This window comes from Mus caroli, chromosome 6, assembly GCF_900094665.2.
Source record: "Mus caroli chromosome 6, CAROLI_EIJ_v1.1, whole genome shotgun sequence".
In the NCBI taxonomy this organism is placed as follows: Eukaryota; Metazoa; Chordata; class Mammalia; order Rodentia; family Muridae; genus Mus; species Mus caroli.
In genome coordinates this window covers 42,780,682-42,793,406 of record NC_034575.1, presented here as the reverse complement: position 1 = coordinate 42,793,406, position 12,725 = coordinate 42,780,682, and the positions used below count along the sequence as shown (strand labels likewise).

At 44.4% G+C, this 12,725-nt stretch overlaps 3 non-coding genes across 3 annotated transcripts; 2 read left to right on the top strand and 1 right to left on the bottom strand.

Moving 5' to 3' along the window:
* The first annotated feature begins 1,775 nt into the window (after positions 1-1,775).
* Positions 1,776-1,847, top strand: Trnac-gca. The gene has a single exon. It is a non-coding gene; the product is annotated as a tRNA-Cys (tRNA).
* Positions 1,848-8,351: 6,504 nt separating this feature from the next.
* On the bottom strand, positions 8,352-8,423 carry Trnac-gca. Its single transcript has one exon. It is a non-coding gene; the product is annotated as a tRNA-Cys (tRNA).
* Positions 8,424-11,882: 3,459 nt separating this feature from the next.
* On the top strand, positions 11,883-11,954 carry Trnac-gca. Its single transcript has one exon. It is a non-coding gene; the product is annotated as a tRNA-Cys (tRNA).
* The last annotated feature ends 771 nt before the right edge of the window (positions 11,955-12,725 follow it).

Sequence of the window (12,725 nt, the reverse complement as noted above, 5' to 3'; positions counted from 1 at the left end):
TATAAAAGGAAACATTTAATTGGGTACTTGCTTACATTTTAAGAGGGTTAATCCATGATCATCATGTAGGGAGTGGGGTGACTGGCAGGCAGGTATGGTGCTGAGAGCTTACATGAGTTACAAGCCTGCACCTTCATCAGGCTTTTGACATCTCAAAGCCTAACCCCAGTAACACACTTACTTCAAAACTTCAATACCTTCTAATTCTTCCTAAACAATTCCAATAACTGAGGACCAAGAATTCAAATATTTGAGCTTATGGGACCATTCTTACTCAAATCATCACACACATATCAGATTAAAACCATCATGCTTTGGGGGTAGATCTGAGCGGCAAGGTGGGGCCCATAGCTTCAGCATTACCTAGTTCTAAACCAAAGGCCCTCTTCATCCACTTGTTCAGCTATCTTCCTGATGCTTCTAAGAGCTCTTCAATGAACCACTCAGGCCCGAAGAGACATTTTCACTAGCTATCCAGCAATCAACCTTAGAGTCTAACACACAAACCATACAAGGGCTGGAGAGATGTTTTTACATGCAGGTACCACATGTGGCCCAAAAAACATTAGGGTCTCTTCAAAACCAAGTGCTTGTTACTTTACTGAGGAAGTCAGACATATAAATCTAAAGACCCTTGTAATAGCTTCTGTCCTCGTGTTTCCAGGGAGAGTGCTCACATGACAGCAGGGACAGAACTGGAGACACTGTAGGCAGGAGAGGCACCTCTCTGGGTTGTTTGTAGTGGCAGTACAACTTGTTTTACCAAGTCTCATGAGACAACAAAAAACCTAGTTTTTAGGGATGTAGAAGGTGAAAGACACTTATTAGAAATGCCTGAAAGGAAAGGGATAGAGCTCAGGGGTAGAACACTTGACTGCAGATCAAGAGGTCCCTGGTCCAAATCCTGGTACTCCTACCATATATTTACATCACATACACACTCAGTCCTATGTTTCTTTCATTCACATCTCAGCCAAGATGGGAGCTCCAGGCTCCATTGAACACCTGTCATGTAGATGAATAGTCTCCTCCTATCTCTTCCGTCAGGCTGGGTGTCCTTGTTATTAATATCTGTCTCCCCTATTCCAGCACATATCTAACTTCTTTAGTTCTCTTGAATTCATAAAGACAAGACAAGACTATGACAGAAAATTCTGCACTTTTCCAGGCATAGCAGTTATAGAGGAAGACAATGTCCAGGGATCAGGAAGGAGAGCCTAACTATAAAAGTATCTCCCTTCCTGACCCTCTGGTAAACCTGTGGTCAAGAATGAGTAGACAAATCAGAAAACTGGGTGGTCTGTATAGGGTGGACATTTCCCCTGAGAGCTTCTCTCCCCCTTCCAGAGCCCACTGATCACTTACTTCACCCTCAGAAGCTAAAGACTGGCTGAGCTGCTGTACCAGGCAGAGAGGGATCCTGAAGTGATGCTGCTGACAGTACCAGCTAGGGCCCTGTGAGAACTTTTGAATGACAGCCCGTCTGTCAGGGGTGTCTCGGGCTCAGGTGGTAGATAGTTGGCCATCTCAGGAGCTAACCCAGGACAGCAGTGTGAAGCGGCTCAGGGTCTGCAGCTGCTCTGCTCCTTTTCTTGGGTGATGATGCTATGCAAGGATGGGCCTGGAAAGCTGCAGAACTGAGGAAGGCATCTCACCAGTCAGGTCTGGCAACTTCTGGAAAGTGGGTCTGTGAGCATCTGTAATTTAACTTTATAGTCAGCCATAGTTTATCATCACTCAGATGAAGATCATTAACTGCATACACTAGTACAAGTGGGGGTATAGCTCAGGGGTAGAGCATTTGACTGCAGATCAAGAGGTCCCTGGTTCAAATCCAGGTGCCCCCTTATTTATGTCTGGTTACTGACTTACCATTCATCTTAGGCAGGTTAACCCACGATGTTAGAAAGTCTTCATTTGCTGAGGCCTCTGGAATCAGTGTTATTATGCCCCCATTTACTGTCATTGATTACACTTCTAAACATCCACTGGCTCAAAGGCTGGAACCCCCAAGGCACATTAGCACACTGTATACTGCAGAGATCTTATCTCTGCTGAGTTCTACCTTCTTTTTGAGTGATGAACTGCATTCTGAGTTTCAAGACTCTATTGGCAGGCTAAGATGGGGGTGGACAGAGGCTGAGGCTGTGCTAGCATGGACAAACACTATCTGAAGGCAAAGACTTGTAGGAGACAAAAGACATCAGCAGAGGATTGCTGAACTTTTCAGTCACCAACTTGCTAATGTCAGCTGTTGAGGAGATGCTCTTTCACTTAGGAAGNCGATTTGCTCCTTTTGTAAGATTGGTACTTTATGATGTCACTGGGTTGGGTGGTTTGAGTCCAAAGTACAGGACCTACAGGATGCTCGCTGCTGGAAATATACTGAAGGAATAGTATTGAAAGTGTGGAAAGTGATTATGATAATGACCCAGTAGGATACAAATGAACTTGCAGAGCTGAAAGGCTGTTTCAGAGTAAAGCGATGACTGTGTGAGCTATTTGTGACAAGCTTCTCTTGTCATAGATTCTATGAGAAGGGTTTGACTTCCCATGAAAACTGAGTGGTTCAGAGAGAGAATTCAGAGGCAATGCAGATAACACTTTGCTGTTGAAAAAAGTGCCGGGCGTGGTGGCGCACGCCTTTAATCCCAGCACTCAGGAGGCAGGTGGATTTCTGAGTTCGAGGCCAGCCTGGTCTACAAAGTGAGTGCCAGGACAGCTAGGGCTACACAGAGAAACCCTGTCTCGAAAAACCAAAAAAAAAAAAAAAAAAAAAAAAAAAAAAAAAGAAAAAAAGAAAAAAGTGAAACAGATCTCTCTCCATGGCAGGAGGCCTCGACTAACTTAGTTCAAGGAGAGTAGAGAACCCAGAACCCAGAGCCTTCCCATCAGACACATCTCGGCAGTGTAGCTTGGATGGTCTTTGTGAAGACTGCTTTGACTGAAGTGATGCCAGGTAAATTCTCTTACATGGAAAAGGGCATCCCAGAAAAATGAAGCCTGTCCCACAGAAGCCTAGTGTGTCCAGATCTGTGTTATCAAGCAGCATTGTGATTGTGGCTTTTGAAAAATAGTCACATCACCAGATACTCATGATTCTTGTGGGAACTCTGCTGACAAGCCTTGATTCCTCAACTTGTTCCCTACACCCACAAGTCCTAACTGAGGAGAAGGCAGAGCCCCTGATTTATTGTAGGAATTCAGAATTTTCATGGTGGGAAAGAACCTGTGAGATGAATGAGGGGCCATTAGGAATTGAGCAGGAAACAGAGAGTCTGAGTCAGCTGGTGATGAGTCTGGTTTAGTGACTTATACAAAATATTATGGGATCTACTCAGGGTCACACAGGCGAAATGTGCTAGGGAAACCTCACACAACAGGGGTGTTCCTTAGTTGACTGCTGGACTGTAGACTCAAATTCTGAGTTCAAATCCAGCAAACTCCTACTGCTGCCTCTCTTCATCTACAAGCCTATAATTGTCTTCGCTTTTTAGTGTTCTGCTTACCAGTCACCTCCAGCACTGTCCCTCCTAGGACCCTGTCAACATGCTTTGCACACATCAGATATCAGTCATATGAGAGAGTCTCATTAATGCTTAACAATCTATGTCTATTTCAGAAGTTCTTAATTAGTCGCTCCATAAACCTAACATTCGGAGGGATATCCTGAATCTGAGACTGTCGAATTATTCTGAGGCAAAGTCAGTGGGTCACTTTGTCCCACTCTCCCCCACTGTGCATCAACAAACCCTATCCTTCAGGTTTTGTTTTGATTTTTACATTTTACTTGTGTGGCTGTTTTGTCTGCATGTATGTCTGTACAACACATGGTTTCCTAGTGCCCAGAGGAACCAGAAAAGCATTTCAGACCTCCTGGACCTGGACTTAGAAATTGTTGTGAGATGCCAATGGGTGCTATGAACCAAACCTGTGTCTTCTACAAAAACAACATGTGGTCTTAAGCATCAAGTCATTGCTCCAGGCTCCAGCCCTTCAGTCATGTCTCATATTTCCACCCNTTAGTCCTGTCTCTGTTTTCTTGGTGGACAAATCTCTTACATTGGTTTCTTCTCTTCTTTCTTTGTTCTTCAGCCTACAATTTCTCTGTTCAGGGTTTAAAGTCCCCAGTGGTGAGACTATGACAAAATGCTTGTGGCTTCAGAGACCAGAATAAAGGCCGTGTTTACCTTGACTTGATCACTTGTGNCCTACCAGGTTCCCCTCCTACCACATACAGTATGTGANTTAGAAGACACCCCAGTGACTGGGATTCACCACACAGAGGGAGGAGATCTGTCGTCACTCATGCACTCGGTCACCAGTGTAAGATGCATCCCAGCTGCTGTGTGTGTGCGTCCCTTGGATCCCTAGTCTTTCAGGTACCAAGTTGTCATCATAATTAGAAGGGGAAGTGATGTCACTAATTCTAGGCCATGGCAGCTTCAGTAGAAAGAACCAGTTTCTTTTCTTTTCTTTTTTTAAGATTTATTTATTATTTAAATAAGTACACTGTAGTTGTCTTCAGATGCACCAGAAGAAGGCGTCAGATCTTGTTACAGATGGTTGTGAGCCACCATGTGGTTGCTGGGATTTGAACTCAGGACCTTTGGAAGAGCAGTCAGTGCTCTTAAGCATTGAACCATCTCACCAACCCCCAGTTTCTGCATCTAGAACCCTGTATGGAAGGAAGCCAGCCCAGCAAGTGAAGTGGGCAGCAGACAATATCCCTAAATGAAGGGGGATAAAGAGTGGGCTGATTTCTGTATCAACTGGAGAACTCCAGTGGAAACTTCAGAACTGGTGATTGTGGGTCCCAAATTATGAGGGTAAAGCACAGAAGCCACCTGGATTCCAGGCTGCTCCTTGGCCTGGTGACCATCCAATGGTGGCTGTTGGCTGGCACCTGTTCTATGGTCAGAATCTGTGCTGTGGCAGTCATGTTTCAGTGTTTGAAGGTTCACTCCACAGAACAATATTCCCAGCAAAGACCCCAACTTTCTACAGACAGCATGTGTGAAAAGCTAACCAGAGCCTGACAAGGCTGGAGCTGCAGGGCATACCATTGACAACTTCACACGTATTTGCTGAAGGCACAGAGAGAGAATGCAGATCCTTCCACTGTATAGTGGCCTCATCTATTTCTTCAGGGTGGATAGAACTGCATAAAATCGAAAGTGAAAACAATAATCACATCACCACAATGTTGTCTAGTGTGCTGTCTCAGCAGGTATTCACGCTTGCTGCACAAGCCTGAGAATGTGGATATGTATTTGTATGTATACTTTTCTATCCCACATGAAAAACACAAACATACAGGCACACAGATGATATCCAAACAGTTGTACAGGAAGATGGGAGTTGAAGACAGGAGACTCTTTCTGGAAGCTCATGGGGACTTAGCCGGGAATGAGTATCCCTGTTGAAAGCAATGCAAGGAACTCTGCATCAAATAAAGCAGGAGGTGAGGTCTGATACCTCAGACTTTTCCCTGAGCTCTCCACATGCTCCATGGTAAACACATGCCCACATGTACAAACACACCATACATGCACACCCACAGAGAAAATCTCTCTCTCTCTCTCTTTCTCTCTCTCTCTCTCTCTTTCTCTTTCTCTCTCTCTCTCTCTCTCTCTCTCTCTCTCTCACACACACACAGAAACACACAAACAGGTACGTACAGACTCATACCTAAACACACATGCAATTGTAACAATGCACACACACACACACACACACACATCACCAGTGTTGGGAATTTTCAGTGTCCCTATCTCTCTTTAATACTAATTTTCATTAGTGGTGAGTCAGGTTTCCTAGGGTGCTAGAGATGAGAAGTCACAGAGCATCCCTGGTGAGGAGGTGCAGGGAAGTATTGCTAATGAGGAGAGTCTACACAGGTACCAGGGCATCAGTCATTGGCAGGGCAATTGCTTACAGTTCATGCAATCCCTGAGTAAAGGTTGTGCTCTGCTGGGCACACTGCTGGCCATGTCACACTCTGGAGACCATCCAGCAGTCTCTCTGACTCTCACGTCTCCACAATTTTGAGGATGGAGACATTCTTCAGGTTATTTCTTCTGCTGCTACACCGAGGGATTTCACAACAGGGAGGAAGATGAGAGACAATAGAGGCTGCTCAATCCCTGCTCAGGAAGGCTGGCACAAGAGTCCCTGAATCTTTAATGTGAACTCTGCTATGACTTGTTCACTATGACTTGGGTCTTGCTTGGGCCAGATTTAAGCAATGATTTTTCACATCTTTAGCATGAAGTGGCTTATATAAAATTAGTAGGTATAAACAAGTATATCTGAAATATCCCTAGAGGTTTTTAGAGACACAGGTAGGTCATCTAACGTACTGTTTCCAGTGAACCTGGTGTAGGTTTTCTCGAGTGGGCAATGAGGATATTTGCTCCTGGCCTACCCTATCCCACTTGTGTTGTGTTCTTAGAACACATGATGTTTTGAACCCAACAAAAGGGGGTTTCAGCCTCATAACCTGCCATGCAGGTCATCATTGCAGTTCACAGAGCCCACAGCTTGGCAAGACTGTTGGTGACTTTACAAAGCTCCTTCCAGTTCCACCAAAGCTAGCCAACAAGGAGGATGCTTCCTGGTCAGTGCCAACTAGGATCACCGTGTCTGTGACTAATATGTGTGGTGTCTTCACCAAGAGGATATAGTGAGCATGTGCTAGTGGGCATCCATCTGTGAGCAATGACAATACCTGTATAGTCCTAGGGGTCTCAGAACACCAGGGTTTGACTGAAATTTCCCTACACAGGGAGTTATGCTCATCCAAGAAGCCATAGATTGCCAAAGAAGACACTTCTGTGCCAGGTCTGGGATATTTACCTTTGAATTGTTAGTCAGGGGTGTCCTGGAGCCACAAAGGTCTTATTTTCTGTTAGTGTTAAGTACTATTATTGACAAGTTAATGACCATGATGTTAGCTTGTGCTGTATATATCACCTGCTCCTTGTAGGCTAGGGTAGACTATAAGATTTTCCCTTTGGTGTAAAATTCTTTGACACTTCCTGCGACACTCAACCATTCTAAGGATGACTTGTAGAAACTTAGGATGGAAGCCCACATCTTCCTTTATGGGAAAATTTATTACATTTTGTCCTTTCATCATTTTCTGTTTCATTGTGCAAACCTGAGGAGGGGGGTGGGTGGTGCATAGATTCAGAGTCTTGTGAGTTTGTGCCCTTGTGTGAAGGTCTCAAATTACCTTGTATTATGCAGCCCAGAGTGGGAGGCTACGCAGTTTACTCAAGAAACTTCAACTAATGGAGATCTCCTAGGTTCATGGAAGACCCAAATAAGGTGGATGTGGCAAGTTCAGTACCAAAATCATATTTAAGAAAGGGGGCACCTGGATTTGCACCAGGGACCTCTTGATCTGCAGTCAAATGCTCTACCCCGAGCTATACCCCCATTTTATAGCTAAAGAGGCCTCTCATATCACCTCTTCCAACTTGGTACCACATCCAACTTGCTCTATGTTCATGATCTACTGCTTCCTATACTGATCTTGAACCTGGAAGGATTTTTCTACTAAAGTCTTCCCTCCACCCCTCTCCCCTCCAACTTTGAAAAGCCCAACCAAATGCACCCCTCTCTCTCTGGGTGTGCTGCAGATCTGCCCTTGGGATCTAGGAAGACACTTAATCATAGTGGATTCCTTCAGTTCACAATTAATTTTTCGTAAGTGGCCAAGACAAGAGCTGAGGGTTCTGGGTCTTCATTAGCCCAATCTGCAACCCAGAGAGAACTTTATCCTCCAGGACATCAGCAGGGTGCTCATCACTTCACTCCATCATTTATTCACTCAGTGACATACATGGACCTCATTAGCTATGGTCACTTATCAGCCACCGTGAATAGATAAAGAGAGATCAGCCATTTTCCTTTTTCCTCAGAGTCTTAGTATACATAGGAGTCAAATTCATAGATTGGTTCTAGCCTCTGACGGAGCAGGAGCCACAGCATAGGTTAGAGGGATGTGGAACGAAGGATCACCCTATAGGAGGCTCTGGAGGGACTTCCTGATGGGACAGCTATGGAAATTCCCAGAGGAAGAAGCCACTCCTCAGGTTCATAGGACCCTTCTCTGTGATCTTCTGCACAGAGTGAGCCTTACAGAGCCTTGGAGTGCAACCTGTGCCACAACATGTGATCTGGATGGGTCTCACAGTGGGTGCTATACTAGCTCCTCTCAGAGAACAGTATAGAGACCAGATGTGAGCAGAATACAGAGCATACAGGAGCACAATCTGTTAGTCAGCTCTGTGTGAGCCAATACTTCTCATTTGGTCTCTTGTGTATTAAGGAGACGATAAGAAGGGGGGCACCTGGATTTGAACCAGGGACCTCTTGATCTGCAGTCAAATGCTCCACCCCTGAGCTATACCCCCATCTGCTTCATGTCTATCTTATAAACATCTCTGAAGCTGTATGGCCACTCCTCAACATGTGTACTTTCCAGTACTCTGAAATCATCTGCTTTGTCATTTGAGGCCCAGCCCTAAGCCAGCTCTGCTCATCTGTCTGTCACCTTGTGATGACCAACACCCTCCTATCCTGTTAAACAGCTGAGACAAAACACAAACATCTGGAAGTCTGCATTTATGTCATTCTGCAGAACTACCTACACAAGCCACCCACAGAGGGCTGTGTGTTAAAAAATTGATGGCTTTGAGGGAGAGATAATTGTTTTCTCTAAGGGAGTGTCTCTTGGTAAGTCTATTTATTGCAGTAGAACACTTCTGCCCCAGAAGCAGATGGACAACACCAGTAGGAGGACACAGAGCCTGGGGTACAAAGGTGGGATGGCTCTGCATAACAGAGATAAAAGAAGGAGTTGAAGGTGAATATGATCCAAATACAGTGTATTACATCTCAATGAATTATTGAAAATATCATAAATATTTCCCTCAGCAATAGGTTCTTACCAGTATGTTGTGGAGAAGAACCAATAGCCTTTGGAAGAGCCTGTGAAACAATGTCATATGTTTAACCATAACTTTTAAAAATCTGGCAAAAAGGCCCACTAAATTAGATGGTACAGATATGTAATCCTGCTGTCCTAACCTTGATCCTGGGTCTAGCTAGGTCGTGGATCCTAGAAGAAAACCTACTACTAATGTTCTGCTAAAGGAATACTGCAATAAAATGACTGCTAATGATGGACTGCTCCACCCACAGATCAGTGCTTTAGACAGGTCACATTGGAGGAGTTTCTCCTTGCAGTAGATGGACCTTAACACAGAGACCCACAAATGGGCAGTGTAGAGAGGGTGAGAGACTGTGCAGCACTCAGTAGTAAATGAGATCCCTTCCTCAAACCCCTACACCCAAGGTCAGAGTGCTGTGCTGAAGAGGAGGCAGAAAGGCTGTAAGAGCCAAAGCTGGTGGATAAGTCCAAGGAAGCAGTGTCAACAATTTTATGTTTCATTTGCCCATCTTTTCCTTTCCACTTCAGATCTGCAAAAGAGTGATAAGTCGTAACCATATGAAAGAGTCAACACTAGGTTGTCTTGAAATCTCCTCTGCTAACAGTATTGATCCAAAACTGTTCTATTTAGTCCATTGTAGATATTTAAAACGACAATTTCAGACCGATGTTTTGCCAATATTTGTTAATAATGCAAATAGTCTTCCCCTCTGACACATTTGTAACTATATAAAACAATCTCCTATCCCTGAGCTATATTTTCCAAGTTCCTGCTAGTAAGGCCCATTACTTCACAAGTATAGCTTTCAACTGCTATTCATTACTTTCCTACTTTTTTTTTTTTACTTATTTACACTACATCCTGCTCACTGCCCCCTCATAGTCACCACACCCCACAATCCTTATCTCCATTTTCCTTCTCCTCTGAGCAGGTGCATATTCCCTCTGTATTCCCCACTGTGGCATATCAAGTCTTTACCAGGCTACATGAATCCTTTCCCACTGAGGCCAGACATGGCAGCCCATCTAGGATTCATATCCCATATACAGGCAATAGCCTTTGGGATAGCCCTGTCTCCACATGGAGGCCAAGCTGCACATCTGCTGTATTTTTGAGGGGAGGCCTTGTTACAGCCTGTGTGTTCAACTGCTTTCCTAATCTAATGTCCTGTCAATTCCCACATTCCTCCAACAAGCAGCATCGTTAGGTCCTGTTATAATAACCACCCAGGCCCCATTATCAACTTTCTCCTACTGTTTTCTGTTACTATACTGGCAAACACACGGTTATTATACTACACTATTGCCATGAACACACATCATCATCAAGGGAAATTATCATCAAAGGAAGCACTTAACTGGAGAATTGCTTACCATTTTTAAGTTTAGTCCTTGATGGCCATGGTGAGAAGCATGGTAGCACGTAGGCAGCCTTGTCACTGGAGCACAAACTGAGAGTTTACATCTGACACACAAGCAGGAAGCAGAGGGTCTGGGTCTGATGGAGATTTTCAAATCTCAAATTATACACTCAGTGACAGATTTCCTCCTACACAGTCCTACCTCTCAAACGTCCCTAAATAGTTCCAGTGATTGGGGACCTAGCATTTAAATATGTCTATGGGGGCCATTTTCATTCAAACCACCATATTATTGTATGAAAAATATTTAAATTAAATGTACAGACTATCAGTATAGCATGTGGGAAGAAGTATAGGTCTTAACATGCATAGAAGGGCTAGACATTTTACTTTATTCGCGTCTTATCAGAAGCGTTCTCCTCTCCCCCCAAAAAATGTCATTGTGATAAGAAACTCTGAAGAACTAGAAATCTGAAAAGAGACACTTCCACACAGAAGAGATGGTGGAGAGGAAGAATTACCTGGTGAAGGTGGAGGGANCCACAGTGCCTTGGCTGTGCAGGATGGTTTGTGAGCAACCAGAACAGAAGTAGCAGGAACCTGGGTCACTACAGGAAACAGAAAGTACAGATGTTTATTATTGGTGATCTATGCACGGAAAGTTGTTCAGAAAGATATTTTTTATAAATATTTTTTATTGCGAAGATATTTCATAGAGAACTCAACATGTATGGAAGGTGTTGAAAGAAATGAAAGAGTTTAAGCATGAGGCTGCCATTAACTCAAGGAAAAGCAAAAGTCCCACCAACTATCTTGATCTTGTTTAGAATGACTGACATCAGTGAACAAATCATCGTGATATAAACACAGAGTCATCCAACCAAAAGCTGGGACATGATTGGATTCGGAAAGTCAGAATGGAAGAGGATGTGAAGTTATGATCTCATCCACAAGTAGATTAGTTAGACATGATGTAGACAAGATGACATAAGAGAAAGCACGCTGTTCGTGTTTTTCCCTAAGTGCACAGGCTAGACTAGCAGAGATGGCTAACCCTATGGGGAATGGATCCCATTGGATGACAGGAGCAATGAACTGGATACATGTGGATGTTTTCCTAGTAATCTTTAAAAAATAACATTGATTTTTCAAAATAATCAAATTGTGCATATATTTTGATTAGCAAATAGATGAAAATAAGTTCGTGTAGTGGTGACAGGTTTGAAGGCTCAGGGACAGGCCACAGTGTCAGGATACTCTGTGCTCTGCTCTACTGATATAGCTCCTCCAGAGGCCAGCTAAGTAGCCCTTGTGTTGCATGTGGGTTTATTTGTGTTGAGGTTGAAGCAGCACCAGCTGAAGCCTCCTGCCTCAGGGAGGACCTCAGCAGGAGAGTGCTGGTCATTCATGAGGACATGGCAGTCAGAAGCAGCTCAGGGCTGGGCCTCATATGAGGAAGCAGATGATGACAGAGCACTGGCAGGTGCACATGCCAGACGGTAGCGGGCAGGGAGTGGCCATGCAGGTTCTGAGTGCCCATGAGACATTAATAAACAGGTGGGGGTATAGCTCAGGGGTAGAGCATTTGACTGCAGATCAAGAGGTCCCTGGTTCAAATCCAGGTGCCCCCTACAACAAGCTTGTTTTGACTCATGAAGATATCTCACACTCAGTCCTGTTTCTTCCAATCACTCCAGTCATGGACCTCACCAGACCTGGGAGCTACNNACNAGCCCATCATGTGAATAGATGGCTTTCTTAAATCTCTTCCTACATGCTGACTGTCCTTCCCATTCTTAGTATCTGTCTCCCCTGTTCTTGTAGAAACTTAGTTTCTCTGGTTCTGTTGACTTGTAGCTAGGTAGATATGATGTGAAATAGAAGGCAGGAACTATAAGGTAGAATTAGGGAGTTTCTAGGCACAGCAGTTTTAGTGACACCCAGTGTCCAAGGACCAGAAAGGAAAGCCTAACCATAAAAATATGTGGCTCTATGGCTCTCTGGTGAATCTGTAGTCAGAACTGAGGATNCTAGTCACAGAATCAGGTTGTCTGTGTAGGGTGGATATTTCCCTTGTGAGCTTCTCTCCCCTTCCCGACTTCTCACTTGCTTCATGGTTAGAGGCTAAAACTGGCTGAACTGCTATCCCTGGAAGACAGGGATCCTGCAGTGATGCTGCTGACAATGCCAGTTAGGGTCCTATAAGAACTCAGAGAGGCAGCTCATTTGTCTTCAGGGAAGGAAGAGAGGGATGTCTGGGGGCTCATATTAGAAGGCAGTTGGCCAGCCCGGGAGCTAAATAAGGACAGCAGTGTGAAGTGGGCTCAGGATCTGATGCTGCTCTGCTCCTTTTCTTGGGTGATGATGCTATTCAAGGATGGGCCTGGAAAGCTGCAGAGCTG